At 42.8% G+C, this 14,770-nt stretch overlaps 1 protein-coding gene across 7 annotated transcripts in view; it reads left to right on the top strand.

The window, feature by feature from the left end:
- The window catches only part of SAMD5 (sterile alpha motif domain containing 5), a 725,756-nt gene that overhangs the window by 108,752 nt on the left and 602,234 nt on the right, over positions 1–14,770 (top strand). For 2 of the 7 annotated variants that reach the window (XR_005597179.1, XR_005597180.1), the window contains exon 1: positions 3,759–3,886. The exons of 2 other annotated variants lie outside the window; for them this stretch is intronic. The gene's annotated coding sequence lies outside the window, so the exon portion shown is untranslated. Of the gene's footprint in view, positions 1–3,758; positions 3,892–4,510; positions 4,705–14,770 lie in introns of those variants that run through there. 3 more of the 7 variants (XR_005597182.1, XR_005597186.1, XR_005597184.1) reach the window with 3 other exon arrangements.

Here is a 14,770-nt window from a genome sequence, read left to right as displayed (position 1 = left end):
GTCATCACATTTTGAGATAAAAACAAGCATGAGAAGGGTAGTTTTCCCAAGAAAATTATAAGTGCCTGAAACAGGGGCTTATAATAGAAATGCCTTCTTAACTATAACTGCAATGTTGCCACTGTGATGCTATCATCTACATGCAAACATACCGCTAGCTGTAGCAGATGAGACTGTGTTTTGTTTAGTTGTGCTGTGTTTTGTTTAGTAATGCTGCTGTTGCAGTTAGTCTTTAATGCAGTTTGCTTTATCAGCTACTCTCTTATGCAAAAGCATTAGCTTAGCTTTTAATTTAGAGTGTAGTTGTGGTTAACCTGTAATAACCTGTATTATTTTGTGCCAGTAAGCATGTGAAAATTCCCACTGTAGATGAACTCTGTCATATGCTTTGACATCAGAGTTATGTCTTCATATTTTTAAGTAATTGTTGAACTTTTACATCACATATGATTAGACATTGCCAAAGGGTTATGCTGATATTGAGCCAAATTGATTCAGTTTGTAACTCCATTGACTTTAATGGTATTACACCAGATATGAATTCAGACAATTTTCTTTCATTGCTTGATTTTTCCAGGCACAGATACAGGAAGGAATAGGGTGGATATAGAATAGTTGATATCTTCTTTGCCTTTCCCATGATTCATTTTCCTAGTAAATGACTTTCATTGAAGGAAATGATATAATTTAGCAGCTCCCTGGCAGTTCTTCATACAAACAAAACATATGGGGGCGGGGGAAGAGAGGTGATATAACTTTTGTCCATTATATCCCTGACAGCATTGTTTTCATTAACCATGTCTGTGATCTGAAAACATAATGGGGCCACTGTGATTGAAGCTGTGGGGGAGGGGAGAGAGTAGGGACGCTTTTTAAAAAGGATTGCAGTGACCAAATAACATTTGGGTATTTGTTTGTATTCTGTTGAATATTTTATAAAGGTCATGATAATCTTCAAATAACTCAATCAACCCCACCCCCCTGAAACAGCAACCCCTCCACACAATAGTTTGTGTAGTGTACTGGGGTGAATTTAGGATACTTACAATGGAGTAGGCAAGTGTTGATCTTACTGTTTTGTTTCTTTAGCTAAAATCATACATTATAGAACTGATGTCATGGTTGACTGTAATACAGATTGGTTTTTAGGGCTCCTTTTATTGAGGCCTGGTTAATACTAGAAAATTAAGTGAGTATATCTACATCACTCTCATGTGAAAAATCCATTGAATGGAGTAGTTAAGACGACCTAACACCCAGCATAAACAGTGCAAGGCTGATGAAGATGGGTTTCTTATGCTGATGGGAGAACCTATCCTGTTGGTGTTGGCAGTGTCTATGCTTGAAAGGCTGCAGCTGTGTTGCTGTAGCATTTCAAGAGAAGACAAGACTGTACTCTTTTCAGGGGTCAACTTACTGTGCTGTACATAGCCATGGGTGGCTCTAGACATTTTGCCGCCCCAAGCACGGCGGCATGCCGCGGGGGGCGCTCTGCCGGTTGCCGGGAGGGCGGCAGGCGGCTCTGGTGGACCTCCCGCAGGCATACCTGCGGAGGGTCCGCTGGTCCCGCGGCCCACAGGTCCCGCGGCTTTGCCTGCGGGAGGTCCACCGGAGCCGCCTGCCGCCCTCCCAGCGACCAGCAGAGCGCCCCCTGTGGCATGCCGCCCCAAGCACGCGCTTGGCGTGCTGGGGCCTGGAGCCGCCCCTGTACATAGCCATGAGAGAGCAGACTTGCTATTATAGTGTTAACATGGGTAGCCTGTAGATAGATAAATTTGTCCACCATGCATCCTCCTTGACACTGAAGGGAGGGGAATGGAAAGAAATCTCATTGGCTTGCATTCAACCTGTAACTTGTTTGTGGCTTATAGGCACAGCTCACAGTAGATTGCGGATATGGAGCTGCGCTGTCTCCAAGGAAGCACTGGGAGACATTATGCATCAGGGTACAGCTGACTCCCTCCATTCCTGTTGGTCAGTATGGTGGGAAGAAGAGAACTGGTAGAGTCAAATCCCAGTCTCCTTTAGAGCTCTGTACACTGCTGGAGGATTTAGACTGGAACAGTCCTGAGCATAGGTACTGGAATGCTGCCTGGCCCCTTACTGGCTTGCACAAAGGCCTTTTGTGCCCTCTTTCCTCCATTGTGCAGAATCTGGCCCTATGGTACCCATGGGCTGCCAAGAGTTGGTGTACTCTACTATAAATACAGGTGTTCATTCCTGAGGTTTTTATAGCCTTGATTTTTCACTGGTACTGTCAACACATCAACATAAATGGTTACCAAAGAAGGGTGATTCTCCCCGTACTGGGCTTCAGTACCTGCTGTATTTTAGAGGCAATATGGAATACAGAGTCCAGCGGCTGAAAAACCTTCCGTCTTCATTTTTAAACATGGCAATGAATCTTGGCAAGCCAGTCAAATAGAGCAAGTAAATTTGCATTATTTTACCAAGTAAAAATGTTGTATAAATTATTTAGTTAAGATCTGTATCATATATAAGGCAAACAGCATGGGCCAAATTCTGCTCTCAATTACACTGGTGTAAATTTGAAATGAAGTAATGCTGAAAGTCCAGGGAGTTGCTCTGGACTTACATCTGTATAACTGAGCAAAATTTGGCACCCTCTCTTTTCAATTTAAATTAAATTTAACGCACTAATAACAAAATACAAAACAGGAATAAAATCCCACATATTACCTTTCACATTCTTTTTTGATAAGCAGGAGTAACAGTGGTAATCCTGAAACAGCTTATTGAAAATGAGGAAAGTCACATGAAAATAGCAATTAATCCAACTTTTTTGGGGTAAGTCAAAAATGTTTTCATAAGGGTCCTTCATGCTTTCAAAGCTTAAACAGACACCCCTCCTCAAGTTTCAGGTTTAACACATTGAGCCCCTCTTCTAAGGCATGGCTCAGGCCCCTCCCTGATGTTTGCTAATCAGAGAGGCTTCTCCACCCTTGGGTTGGGTCTGAGCTCTTTGTTGTAATGCTATGCCTGGTGCCTCCACCCAAGGTGACTCCTGTCTGTGCTCAGGACACAAGTGGTGCTGTCCCTTGGGAAAATAACTACTACTACTATTATTATTAAGGAGGAGGAGCATGGCCCAGTACACAAGAAACTACAATAATACAAATCCCAACAAATTAAATCCCACACCCAAAAACAACAGTGTAACATATGGGGACTTTATTGGAAACCGGCTGTAGGGAAGCAAAGGGTTATGGTCAACTAATAAATGCAAAACCAGTAATTATCCAAATTTTGCATCTCCTCACATTTACAACTGTAACACAACCACCAGCTCCCTTCCTGGTATCTTTCCAGGCAGATGCAATGCATAGAATGAGTTCAGAGATGGGTGTAGCAGCTCTGCAGGCAATGGCTGGTTTAAAGGAAAAACTGTACAGTGTTTTCACTCCTGGGTAGGGTCTTCTCCTGGCTCCCTGGCCTAGAGTCCTGTGGAGGTCTTAGCTAGCTCTTAGTAACCAGTGCCATATTGGATCTCTGCCTTTCTTGCCACTGGTCTCTGCAGGGCTGAACCTACCTGACCTAAGCACTAGATTGCACAGTAGTTCAGACACTACCTTGGTAAGGTGCAGGCGTTTGAGACTCCTGGAACCTGTTCAGCTTCTCTCTTAGCCCCAAATTCAAACAGCATGAAACTGAAATGAGCTCTTTTATCTCTGGGTCAGGCTGTCCCCTCCTAATGAGGGTCTGAGCAATCCTGGATCCTCATTGGCCCAGTAAATGGCCTCACCCCATCCAAAGCCTCCCTATTGGCTTTTGCAGGAGTTTCCAGTCTATTTTGTCCCTTCCCAAGATTCTAAGCGGGCTGGGAAATGGTGCTTGGAGGTGCTGGAGCCACTGATGTCATCCGGAGGTTAGGTATCCTAGAGGCTTAGTCCAGTGTTCCAGGAGCTGACAAACTCCAACGGGGCTTGCACACATTTCATATGAAAATGCACTTAATGCAATATTGTCATAGTGGAGATGAAACTAAGTGTGTACAATGCTGTGATTTATGCATAGGCTTAATTCTTACAGTGGGAAAGGTCCAGAAGGCTTACTTCCTACAGTGCCTCTGTCATGCTCAGTGACAAGACATTTGTTTCAGTAGCAGAAGAGATGCAAGTTTCATCAGCAGCAGTGATTTCTCCCTAGTGGGTGTGCTGCTGAGAGAGGCACTGAGTTTGCTCTTGGATTGTCACAGGTGAAATGTGTTAGTTAATGAGTTTCTTCCAAGTCAATTAGCAGACAGAAGAATCTTTTCCATCTGTGCCTGACTCTGCTAGGCTTTGCTATTTCTCACATTTTAATTGTGAGAGTCCTGGGTAAATCTTAAACATTGGGTTCTGGCAATTGCCTTTTTTTTAATAGTCAGTTGCATTAATTGTATGGCTGGTTTTCACTCACCTTTTTGTTTATTTGATTTTTTATATTTATATTTCCCACTAGTGCAGAGAAAAAGGTCAGGGTAGATAAAACCTGTATGTGAAGTGGAACTCCAACAAGGAGGCAGAACTAATGGATTCAGACTACTAATGTCTTGGAGTAGATAATCAACAAACAAAATTAACCTTCAATTTCTACCTACCTATTTAATCCATCAGTGATATGTATATTTGGATTGCTTGCAAGTGAAAACAGCTCCTGGCACATACTGACGTGCATGGCTGCTACAGACTTTCTCTCAGAAAAGTAAAGTACAGTGTTATTTACCCATCAATGTGACATAAATTAATCCTTTTGAAGTCTTGTGTTACCCTTTTCCTGGGCAGTAATTGCTGCAAAGGAAAATTTTAACCTGATACTAGAATGCTTGATACAGACTAACACGGCTGCTACTCTGAAACCTTAGAATACTTGAAAAATTCAGTTGTTCTCTAAAATATACAGACACCATCCAAGACTTTTTTTGCTTTTTCTTCATGCAAATTTAGCACTTTGAGTTTAAACTGATTTTGTAATTTTGTATTTTGAACAGCACCAGACTCTATTAATCCTTCTGATGTGTGGTCTTTACATTTCTTCACACATCAGGTCTGCTGAAGTAGTGAAAATTAGACCTCGTTGGCATTTCACATCCTACAGAGACCTGCTGACACACTAAATTATATTTAGCATCAGTAATGTATAGCATTTTCAAAGAGGACAGGACAAGAAGAGTTGCCATTTTATGCCAGAAGATCTTTGAAAAAAGACTAGTATAAAAACCACTTTACAGACTGTACTGGAAAACAAATATTCTTGAAACTAAATTGCATTCTGGTAAAAGGCAAAATATTGGATTATATAATATAACTTAGAGAGACAAGGTGAGTGAGGTAATATCTCTTACTGGACCAACTTCTCTTGGTGAAAGAGACAAGTTTTTGAGCTTACACAGAGCTCTTCTTCATATCAACCCTGCAAACAACATATTATAACTTACTCTATTTGTCTGCTGGTAACATTGTTCCAGTTACTTTCTCTATTGGAATTTTTTTTCTACTTACAAAAGAAAAATAAAAAAGATTTTGTAAATTAATTTTTGCCTTAAAATACACTAAGGCAATATTATTTATTTTTGTTACTTAAAAACTTTACTCAGTGAAATATAGCTAGTTTAGGGATTCCTTTGGAAAAACTTAATCATGAATGTAAGATGAGAGTGACTGGTGTGTGATTGAGTTGATTTTTCCCTTCTCTTCTTGAGCTCCGTTGGAAATTCAGCTCTCCACAGCAGAGCCACATAGGACTATTTTGAGGATTGTGCGCTTGAGTAACTGTGTAGGCTTATGGGCAACTGGCTGCAGGTTGTCATGGCGGCCTTTAGGCTAAAAAACCTTGGGGATCTTAATCCCTCTGTCTGTCAATCACCTCCCTCCCTTTAATATGTATAAAGTGGTGTTCTCTGTAGACTAGGTGCAAAACTATTGAGCAGAAAAAACATATATGATGTAGAGTTTTTACTATTTTTTCATATATATGTATATATGTGTGTGTGTGTGTGTGTGTTACTAAAAAGTATTTGCTCTGTGATACTTCCATTCATACTTAAATCACCAAGCCCACTTGCCTGCTTTCTTATCATTTTAGTTTTGATTGGTAGCTCTGATTTACTGTGAATCCCAACTGAATTTAATTCATTATAATCATATGAAACCAAATTCTGAACAACTTCCAAATGAATATTTAGTTTGCTTCAGCAGTCACACAGACGGCTGCTTCTCCACCTGAGTAATGCATGTACACACATTTTTCACTCCTGTGTGCTCAATGTGAAATGGTCTGGTTTTAGAGCTTTTCTCTGTTGGGGTGCTAACATGCTTAACTTGTAAAGGGCAGGGGCGGGGCAGGAAAATAATTCTATTTTGTTTAAAATTTCTAATTTTGTTTTTGTTCCTCGTTGGGATGAAAATGAGACCTTTTGAAAATTTTAAGTGAAAGAACAACAGAGACCAGCCCACTCCAGAACAGCCAGTAGCTCAGTAGTTAGAGCACTTATCTGGAATGTGGGAGCCTCAGGTTAAAGTCCTTGGTCTGAACCAGGCACAGCAAGGACTTGAACCTGGTCCCCCTGGGTTATTGGTTATTCTAGAATGGGCCTCTTTCACTTTGACCAGAAATTCTAGCCCATACTGGAGAAAGCTTCATCAAAATTGATACGTTTCTGTGAAATGTTTTGGATTTGTCAAAAAATTCCCAACCAGCTCGGTTAATTTGCTATTTTATTTAATTTTTTTCATTGCAACTTCCTACTTTGTAAGCATTAAATATTCACCTGTATTCGTTTATTTAACTTTTGTTTTTGTTCGGGACTGGCAATTTGTTCAGTGTTGCACAAGATACAAAGATAGACAGTCCCCAAAGAGCTTACAAACTAAAAGACGGTCATAAAGAAAACCAGACACACTGCAAAATCCAGAAGAATAATTTAGGGCCTAATTTAAGGTCTACTTACATTGAGGACTTTACGCATGGTGGGCAAAAACCTCAGTTTGTATGGACTAAATATAAAGTCATGATATCTAAATATGAAACATCACACTAAAACAGTTACAGACTTCTAACAATATAAAGTAATTCTGAATTAGGGCTTTCACAGCATGTTTCCCCGAGCCCCTTTTTCCGGAGCATCACAGCAAATATGGTTCACAGTCTTTACAGATCACTTGTAATAGTGTAGTGCCACCTGAGCTAAATCCCACATGTAAATTAATACCATTGTTAGGAGAAAACTGGGCCTGAGAGAGGAATTTAATTAGGACATTTCTGTCTGGGTGGATAAATTACAGCCTCAGTGGAAGGCTCAGTGTGTTTGGCTTTCGAAGGCCATTGGCCCAGATCCACAAAGGTCCTTACATGCCTATATCCCAGTTTTAGGTGTGAGTGCAATCCACAAAACTCCCACTTAGCTACTGCCTTAGCTGACAGGTTCCTAAATTTACTTGGTGCCAGAGGTGATGCGTAACTGTTGATATTGAGGCATGGGGACAATTTAAAGGTTCTGGAGGGGCACATGACTGCCTCATGCATTGCCTCTTGATCTAGAACAGAGGTTTTCAAACTTTAGGGTGCACTCTCCTATGGGGGGCACAGAGGAACATTCAGGGTGGCGAGCGTTGATGCCAGCCAGCCCGGGCTGGCATCACCACAATGCTTGGGCCAGCCCCACGTGGTAGGGCACAGGCCAGCCCTCCACAGCTGTTGCTAAATTGAAGGCAGAAATCTGGGGAGATGGGGGGACATGACCCCATATACCCTCCCCCCCGATGCATCGCCTCTTCTCGGTGCCTACATTTTTGCTGTATACGTTCCTTAGATGCCTGTGTTTCTGCCTCTGGTATGGGCACTGCTGTCCTGCTATAGGTGTCTGGATGCCTAAGCTGCAGAGTGGTCTATAAACCAGGGGAAGATAGGTGGAGGAGCTCCTCTCTCCTCTATGAGGCCCAATCTGGTTGGTATGCTCAGAAGCTGTGTACCAGATTGGATCCTATTCAAAATCTGGGTGGGGTAGTGACCATAACTTTTAGCCCAAAGATTAGAGCACTGATCTGGGATGTAAGAGACCCAGGTTCCACTCCTTTCTGCATGAGGGGGAGAAAAAATGTGAACAGGGGTCTGCTACTGCTCAGGTGAGTGCCTTAACCACTTGGCTATGGGATATTCTGATGTAGGCTGCGTCATTCTCTCCTGTTTGAAGCTGTATCTAAATACCTAACTATTCATAAGGGCAGAGAGAGCGAATGACTTTACAGCCTGGTAGTTAAGGCACCCATCTAAAAGGTGGGAGATGCCGAATCCAGCCCCACTGCTCCAATGACTCCTTAATTATTTATCCAAGTGGAACAGCTTCAGCAGGAGAGACTCAGGTTGCTCACATCAGAATGTCCCATAGCTCCGTGGTTAGAACACTCTCCTGAGCAGTGTGGGAGACCCCTGTTCAAAATCATTCTTTCTCCTTCTGGCAGCGGGGGAAATTGAACTTCGGTCTGCTGCATCCAAGGCAAGTGCTCGAACAATCAGGCTAAGAGATATGGGTACCTGCTCCAGCTGTTTTGTGTGGAGTTAGGTGTTGCCACCTTCCATCTCAAAAGAAATTGTTCAGGTGTCTAAGTTGTCTGACTCCAAGAGGTTTCCAGTTGTGGATCACTAGAAAAGATAGGCGCCTCCCGGGATCCCAGAGTTAGGGGCCTATCTCTGTGAGGGGGTGGGACTTAGAACACACCCCTCTTTTCAGCATCTCCCATTGGCTATGTTACGTGCACAATTTAGGGACCCCAGCCCCTCACCCTCTCTCATGGGTACTCAGAGAGTAAGAGACCCAACTTTACGCTTCCATGGTCTCGGGGCTAACACCCATTCCTGGTGGACTCAGGGCTCTATGGGTCTGTGGGGCCTTTTCCCAATGAAAGAACCTCACGCAATAATGTCCTTAACCTCTATTTATTAACAGACGCCAAAACAAAGCACACAATGCTCACCACTCCTGAGTATGCAGGTGATCTACCCATATTGGCTCGGCAAGGTTCTGGTCATCTGGAGCGCTGGTTGCTGCAAGGTCTTCTGGCAGCTTTAATCTTGAGCTGTGCCATGTCCTGGAGGTGGGTTCCAAAGAACTTCCCTTTGGGCCCCAGTTTATATAGTTAAAACTTGGGTCCTACTTAGCTATACCTTAACCAATCATTTTAAACTAAAGTCCTACAAAACAGTGTTTTTCACCAAACCTAGCACATTACAAAACAATCCTTTAACCAATCAGACCCCACCACCTTAGTTGATTCAAATCTTGCGAAATTAGTTACGCAGCAGACAGAAACAATTGAAGAATCAGAGAGAGACCATACAGATAAACAATAGAGAAGTAGGGACCATAAAGACCAAACAATAGAGAAGTATGGATTTCACAGTCACAACTGTTGAAAAGTGGTTTCTTTCCAGACAGAATGTATCAAACAAAGTTTTCTTTAAACCTCTTAAGATCTGTTTCTTTATCTGGTGATGGAGGGTACTATTAGGACAGGAGTACCTTCTTAACAGCTCGATATTACATTGTTTTGATGCAATAGATGGAATGTAAGGATGTGACTCTCTGTACCTTAGGTCATGGCTGCCTCAGACCTTACAGATAGCTTAAGCGTTTTCGCTTTTGTGGGTCACATTCTTAGGTACCTGCCTCTCTCAATGCATTGCGTAAGCAGCCTAGACACCTAATTAAGTGTTTGTGGCTCATATTATTGTTCCAGTGATTTTTCTAGGTGCCTACAAGTTATGCATTATGATTCTGAGTGTCAGAATGCCAAAGTCCCTTTGTGGATCTAGGCTATTGTGATCACAGGAGGAACAGAACAAAATCTTAGGGAACGTACATATCTATGCATTTGCTGAAAGCATCAGGCGGTGAAGGTTCACCTACAATGGTCTGGCAGTGGAGCTGTCCTGCGAGCCCTGCCTGTGCAAAACACTGATGTTTGAAACCATGGAAAAAGTAAAGAGCCCAAGCTGCTGGGGAACAGGGACATTTTCTCCAGCTTTGGTGCAAGATGTTATGTGGAGCAACCCTTTTTCCATCTCCTTCACATTCATCTTACAACTGATGGAACTTGCTTAGAAGGACTTGCATGGATTCCATTTACAGTGCTGCTGCAGAGGCTCAACTTTCCTTATAATTTTGTGCGTGTGCTTAGCTCATTTGGGTGAGTTTCTTCACCTCTCCATCTGCATGTGACTGATATGATTTGGTCCGATGGTTGGATCTGAATACAATGCAAATGAACTTTAAACCACCATGAATTTGCATGACATGAATATCAGCTTTAATAGAAATCAAATCTGAATCCATAGCCAATTTTCAACTAACCCAAAAATTAAATGAGGGCCATTGATAGATGAACACTGAGAAAGAAAATGAACATTGTGCGAGTTGGGGCAGTGCTTGCATCATTTTTGCCCTACCTCATTAATTGAGGTAAATCTTTGTCTCAACAGTGTTGAGTTGGGCTGTATCAAACAAACTTTTGAATACAACTTCTCCCCCCACCACTTCCTCTTTGTGAGGCTAATCAAAAATTTGAGGTACAAAATCTGTGATTGCGAGTCCACATGCTCATATTCACAAGATATGTAGCGATGCACATATTCATTCCCTATTGCCAGAAAGAGTCCCTAAATGAAACCTTTCTTCTAATTTCCTATGCTGTAATTCTCTCTGTCATCTGTATGGTAACCTAAATGCCATGTACCCTGCAAAACTTTGACACAGACATTTGTCAGATTGTCAGACGCTCACAATAAGATTACAGAATACATAAGGGATGTTTAAAAATGATTTGATCCCTTCATTTTTAATAATTTTACATATGATTACCTACTAATTGACTCAAAATGGTGCTGCAAGCATCATCTTTATATTGCACCAGAGAGATGTGGTACATTTATGGTGTTTGGGTGGGAGGGAGGTAAGAAAGAATCTAATACATTCTTACTCATAAACTTTCCATAAATTATTCCTACAGTTTTTATAATAAAATACCTTCTTTCAATCAAGATATGGATGAGTGAGTTGTCTGAAAATGGCACTGTATTCCTAGCCTTTACTGAAAGAAAACAAGGTGTTTGGGATAAAATCAGATTTGATGGTAATTATTTCTCACAGGCCTTTTGGAACCCTGTCTGTAGGCAGCTTAGCACTAACGTGTTTCATTTATATTCTCAGTGCATTGCTCCATTCTAATCCATTTGGGTCCTAGACTTACTGACATTAAAGATGTGTGTTTCTATTTAAATTGCACTTTTGTGTAGCAGAACATTAAACAGAGTAGGATGTGTTGATACGTACACTTGGTAAAGGCCTTTTGTTTTTTATTTCCTGAAAATTGAAGGACTGCAACCCAAGGCCTAGATCAGCATTTCTCAAACTGTGAGACAGGACCCCAAAGTGGGGTCGCCAGGGCAGGTGTTAGACTTGCTGAGGGCTGGGACCAAAGCCTGAGCCCCACTGCCTGGGGCTGGTGCCCAAGGGCTTTAGTCCTGGATGGCAGGGCTCAATTTATAGTCCTCCCGCCTGGCCCAGGGTGGTGGGGCTCGTACTTTGGCTTTGCCCCCTGCCCAGGGTGGTGGGGCTCGGGCAGGCTCCGGCTTCAGTCCCCCCTCCTGGGGTCATGTAGTAATTTTTGTTGTCAGAAGGGGATTGTGGTGCAATGAAGTTTAAGGACCCCTTTCACGGGGGAGAACTGGAGGTGAAAATCTCTGAGAGAATATCCTTCTCACTTCATGGAGGTGAGATTTGTGCTTCCTCCCAACCTTCGGATGAAGTCCCAGAAACTTGTTGGATCCCATAGGGATCTGTGGAAAGTCAGGGACATCATTAACTCTGACCTATTGACCCTCTCCACCTTGAACTGTCTTTTACATGGAAATGATAATACATTGAGTGGCTGTCTTACATTGTCCCTTGATGTTCTGTGGAGCTAATATGATGATGCCCCCTCCCCATGACTTGCCCATTTCTCTCAGTGACCTACCCAGTCTCTACCACCTTCACTCACAGAGAGACTCCAAAACAGCAAGGTGTAGCACTATGGAATGGCAGAGCCTGCTTTATCCTCCTTGAAAGGTTTCCGTCCAGGCACAGATCTGTGGGGGTGGAACCATCTGAGTCCAGGGAAGGTAGGATGGCTCAGGGATGAGCTGCACCTATGGTCTCTCCCCTAGTCCTTTTCCATGGGCACCCTTTCCAAGTGACAGGCCTCTCTGCCTGCGCTCTTTCCAGAGTGGAACTCCACACTTCACCCCACTTTAGACTGGCTCACCTGGCTACAACACCCCTCATGCTCACCGTCCTGCTATCGCTGCCTCATACCCCCCAACAAACAGTGACTCATACATGCAGTCCCTCACAAGTGCGCCCCTGTTCCAGGAGATAAATTTCACGACCTCCACTTCTCCTGGTAAGATCCCTGTGGCTGTACCTCTCATAGACTGGACCCTGAGATGTCACCCCCGCGTCTTTCCAACTGTGGTAACACAAGAGTCCCATCTGCCATTGATACCTGCAACGCACTCCTCTCCAGGTGCCTGTGACCAGCAGTTGATTAAAGTGACTCCAAATAGCTTCTCCCAAAGATATAGAGCAAACAACCTTAAACCACATCAGGTTTGCAGTTCAGCACCTCTCTCAAAGCTTAGGTGAGCCCTCCTGTCTCAGAGACATCCTGCAGAGCCCCTACCTTGCATCCACAGCCCTATCAATATTGGTGCCTAGGAACTACTGGCCACTCCCCTCATCCTTTTCCTCTAGGCCAGGGGTTTTAATATCTTAGTGTTCTTTGAATGTAGTCTCTGGCTTTGGAACAATAGCCCGGTCACCTCTCTGGTGAAGGGCAGGTAGAGATTTCCCAATGACTCGCTCACCCACTATTTCTCTCAGGGTAGGTCTACACTGCAATTAGACACCTGCGCCTGGCTCATGCCAGCTGACTCAGTACTGCAGGGCTTGGGCTAAGGGGCAGTTGAATTGTGGTGTAGATATTTGGGTTCGGGCTGTAGCCTGAGCTGTGGCACCCTCCCTCCTCACAGGGTCTTAGCGCCTGGGCTCCAGCCTGAGCTTGAACACTTACACTGCAATTAAACAGCCCCTTAGCCTGGGCTCTGTGAGCCTGAGTCAGCTGGCATGGGCCAGCTGTGGGTTTTTAATTGCAGTGTAGATGTACCCTTAAAGGCCCCTGGTAGTCTCTTTGGAGATAGCTTGTGTCTATCATTATTTCATTACCGGCTTGCTTCTCCTGTGGTTTAATTCCATGCAGTCAGCCAGAATACTATCATGCAAGTAAACTGAGGCACACACTGTTCATATAAAATAATGCAGATATCCCCCTCCACTGAAGGTTTTTTAGACTGAGTGAATGGTTGGTACTCACTAACTTGATCATTATTTAATTCTCAGTTTAAAAAATGAAATTATACCTAACCTGTATGTCTTCTAATTTTAGGCTGAAACCAATATTTATTGATCTGTACCTTCCAACTTACCATTTAAACATTAGTTTAACATTAACCTTTCCTTCCTTGCCCAAACCCTTTTCATTGTCTCTGTACCTCAGGCTGTCAGTTTTGTCTCTTATAGTCCATTTTACATTTGGGGGTGGGGGTGGGACGTAGCATGGGGTGAAACCTGGAGATGAGCATATTGATGGGCGGGGCGGGGGGGGGAGGAGCGGCTTTCTTTAACATGGTGATGTCAACTGTGAGTACTCAGAAGTCTGTACTGATGCTGCCAGTAGCCTCAAGTTGGGGAATGGAGAGACTGTAATCAATGTTGAGAAGTATTTCAATCACTACATACTTTTGTTGGCGTTCACAATTCCTGAAGGCTAGCCTTTGGCTTCAGACTACTACTTCTTCTCTAGGGTGCGCTGTGGAAATGCAAACTCCTACTATTTTCATTAATTAACAGATATTCAGCAAAATAAAACCAACTGATCTGTTGGTGTCTTTTCTGATAGCTACGCATTAGGGCCTGAGCCTGTGAAGCATTGAATGTCCTCCAAGTGCACTGAATGCAGTCTCTCTCGGGGGCAATCATTGCCTGGCAGGATTGTGCCCATAAACTGTAAATGCCATTTTAAGTTAAGATCATTTTAAAATGGGCAGAGTATAATTGACAAAATACAATTTTCCAAGCATTGTATAAAGAAATACCCATTTTTTTCTAATACTTGTAATTTCTAAATGTATGACTAGTCCTTCTTGTGGCTAGTAAGCCTATTTAATAGGAAGGACAAACATGTTGATGCATTTTCTTAGTTTGGTCTTTCTTCTTTATAGGTTTTTATGCAAACAAGTTTTGCTTTTATCGTTAAAGGCTGTGGAACAGGAATATATCATTAAACATTAGTCCCTCATTAGCTTATAGATTAACACTCTAAAAGTTGGGGGTGAGGGAGGGAGATGGGTGGGACTCTTTCTCAGTAAGTGTGCTGTATTTATGTCCTTAACTTAAACAACTCATTCCATAAAGCAAAATCAAATATCGAAATTCAGTATGCACAAATGAAGGTCCTGATCTTTCAGAGCACAAAATTCTTATGGAAGTTGATAGCAGTTTTAGGTACACAAAGATAGCAGGTCTGGACAGACTTCTGAAGGTTACTTCCTAATGTTACTTAATCATAGAATCATAAAACTTTAGGGCTAAAAGGAACTCAAGGCTCATGTAGTCTAACCCCCAATAATATTTGTATTGCCTATAGCCAAAGTCCCATTGTCCTAGCCACTGTACTAA

This window comes from Mauremys reevesii, linkage group 3 (assembly GCF_016161935.1).
Source record: "Mauremys reevesii isolate NIE-2019 linkage group 3, ASM1616193v1, whole genome shotgun sequence".
Lineage (NCBI taxonomy): Eukaryota > Metazoa > Chordata > Testudines > Geoemydidae > Mauremys > Mauremys reevesii.
This window is presented reverse-complemented; position numbering and strand designations above follow the sequence as displayed.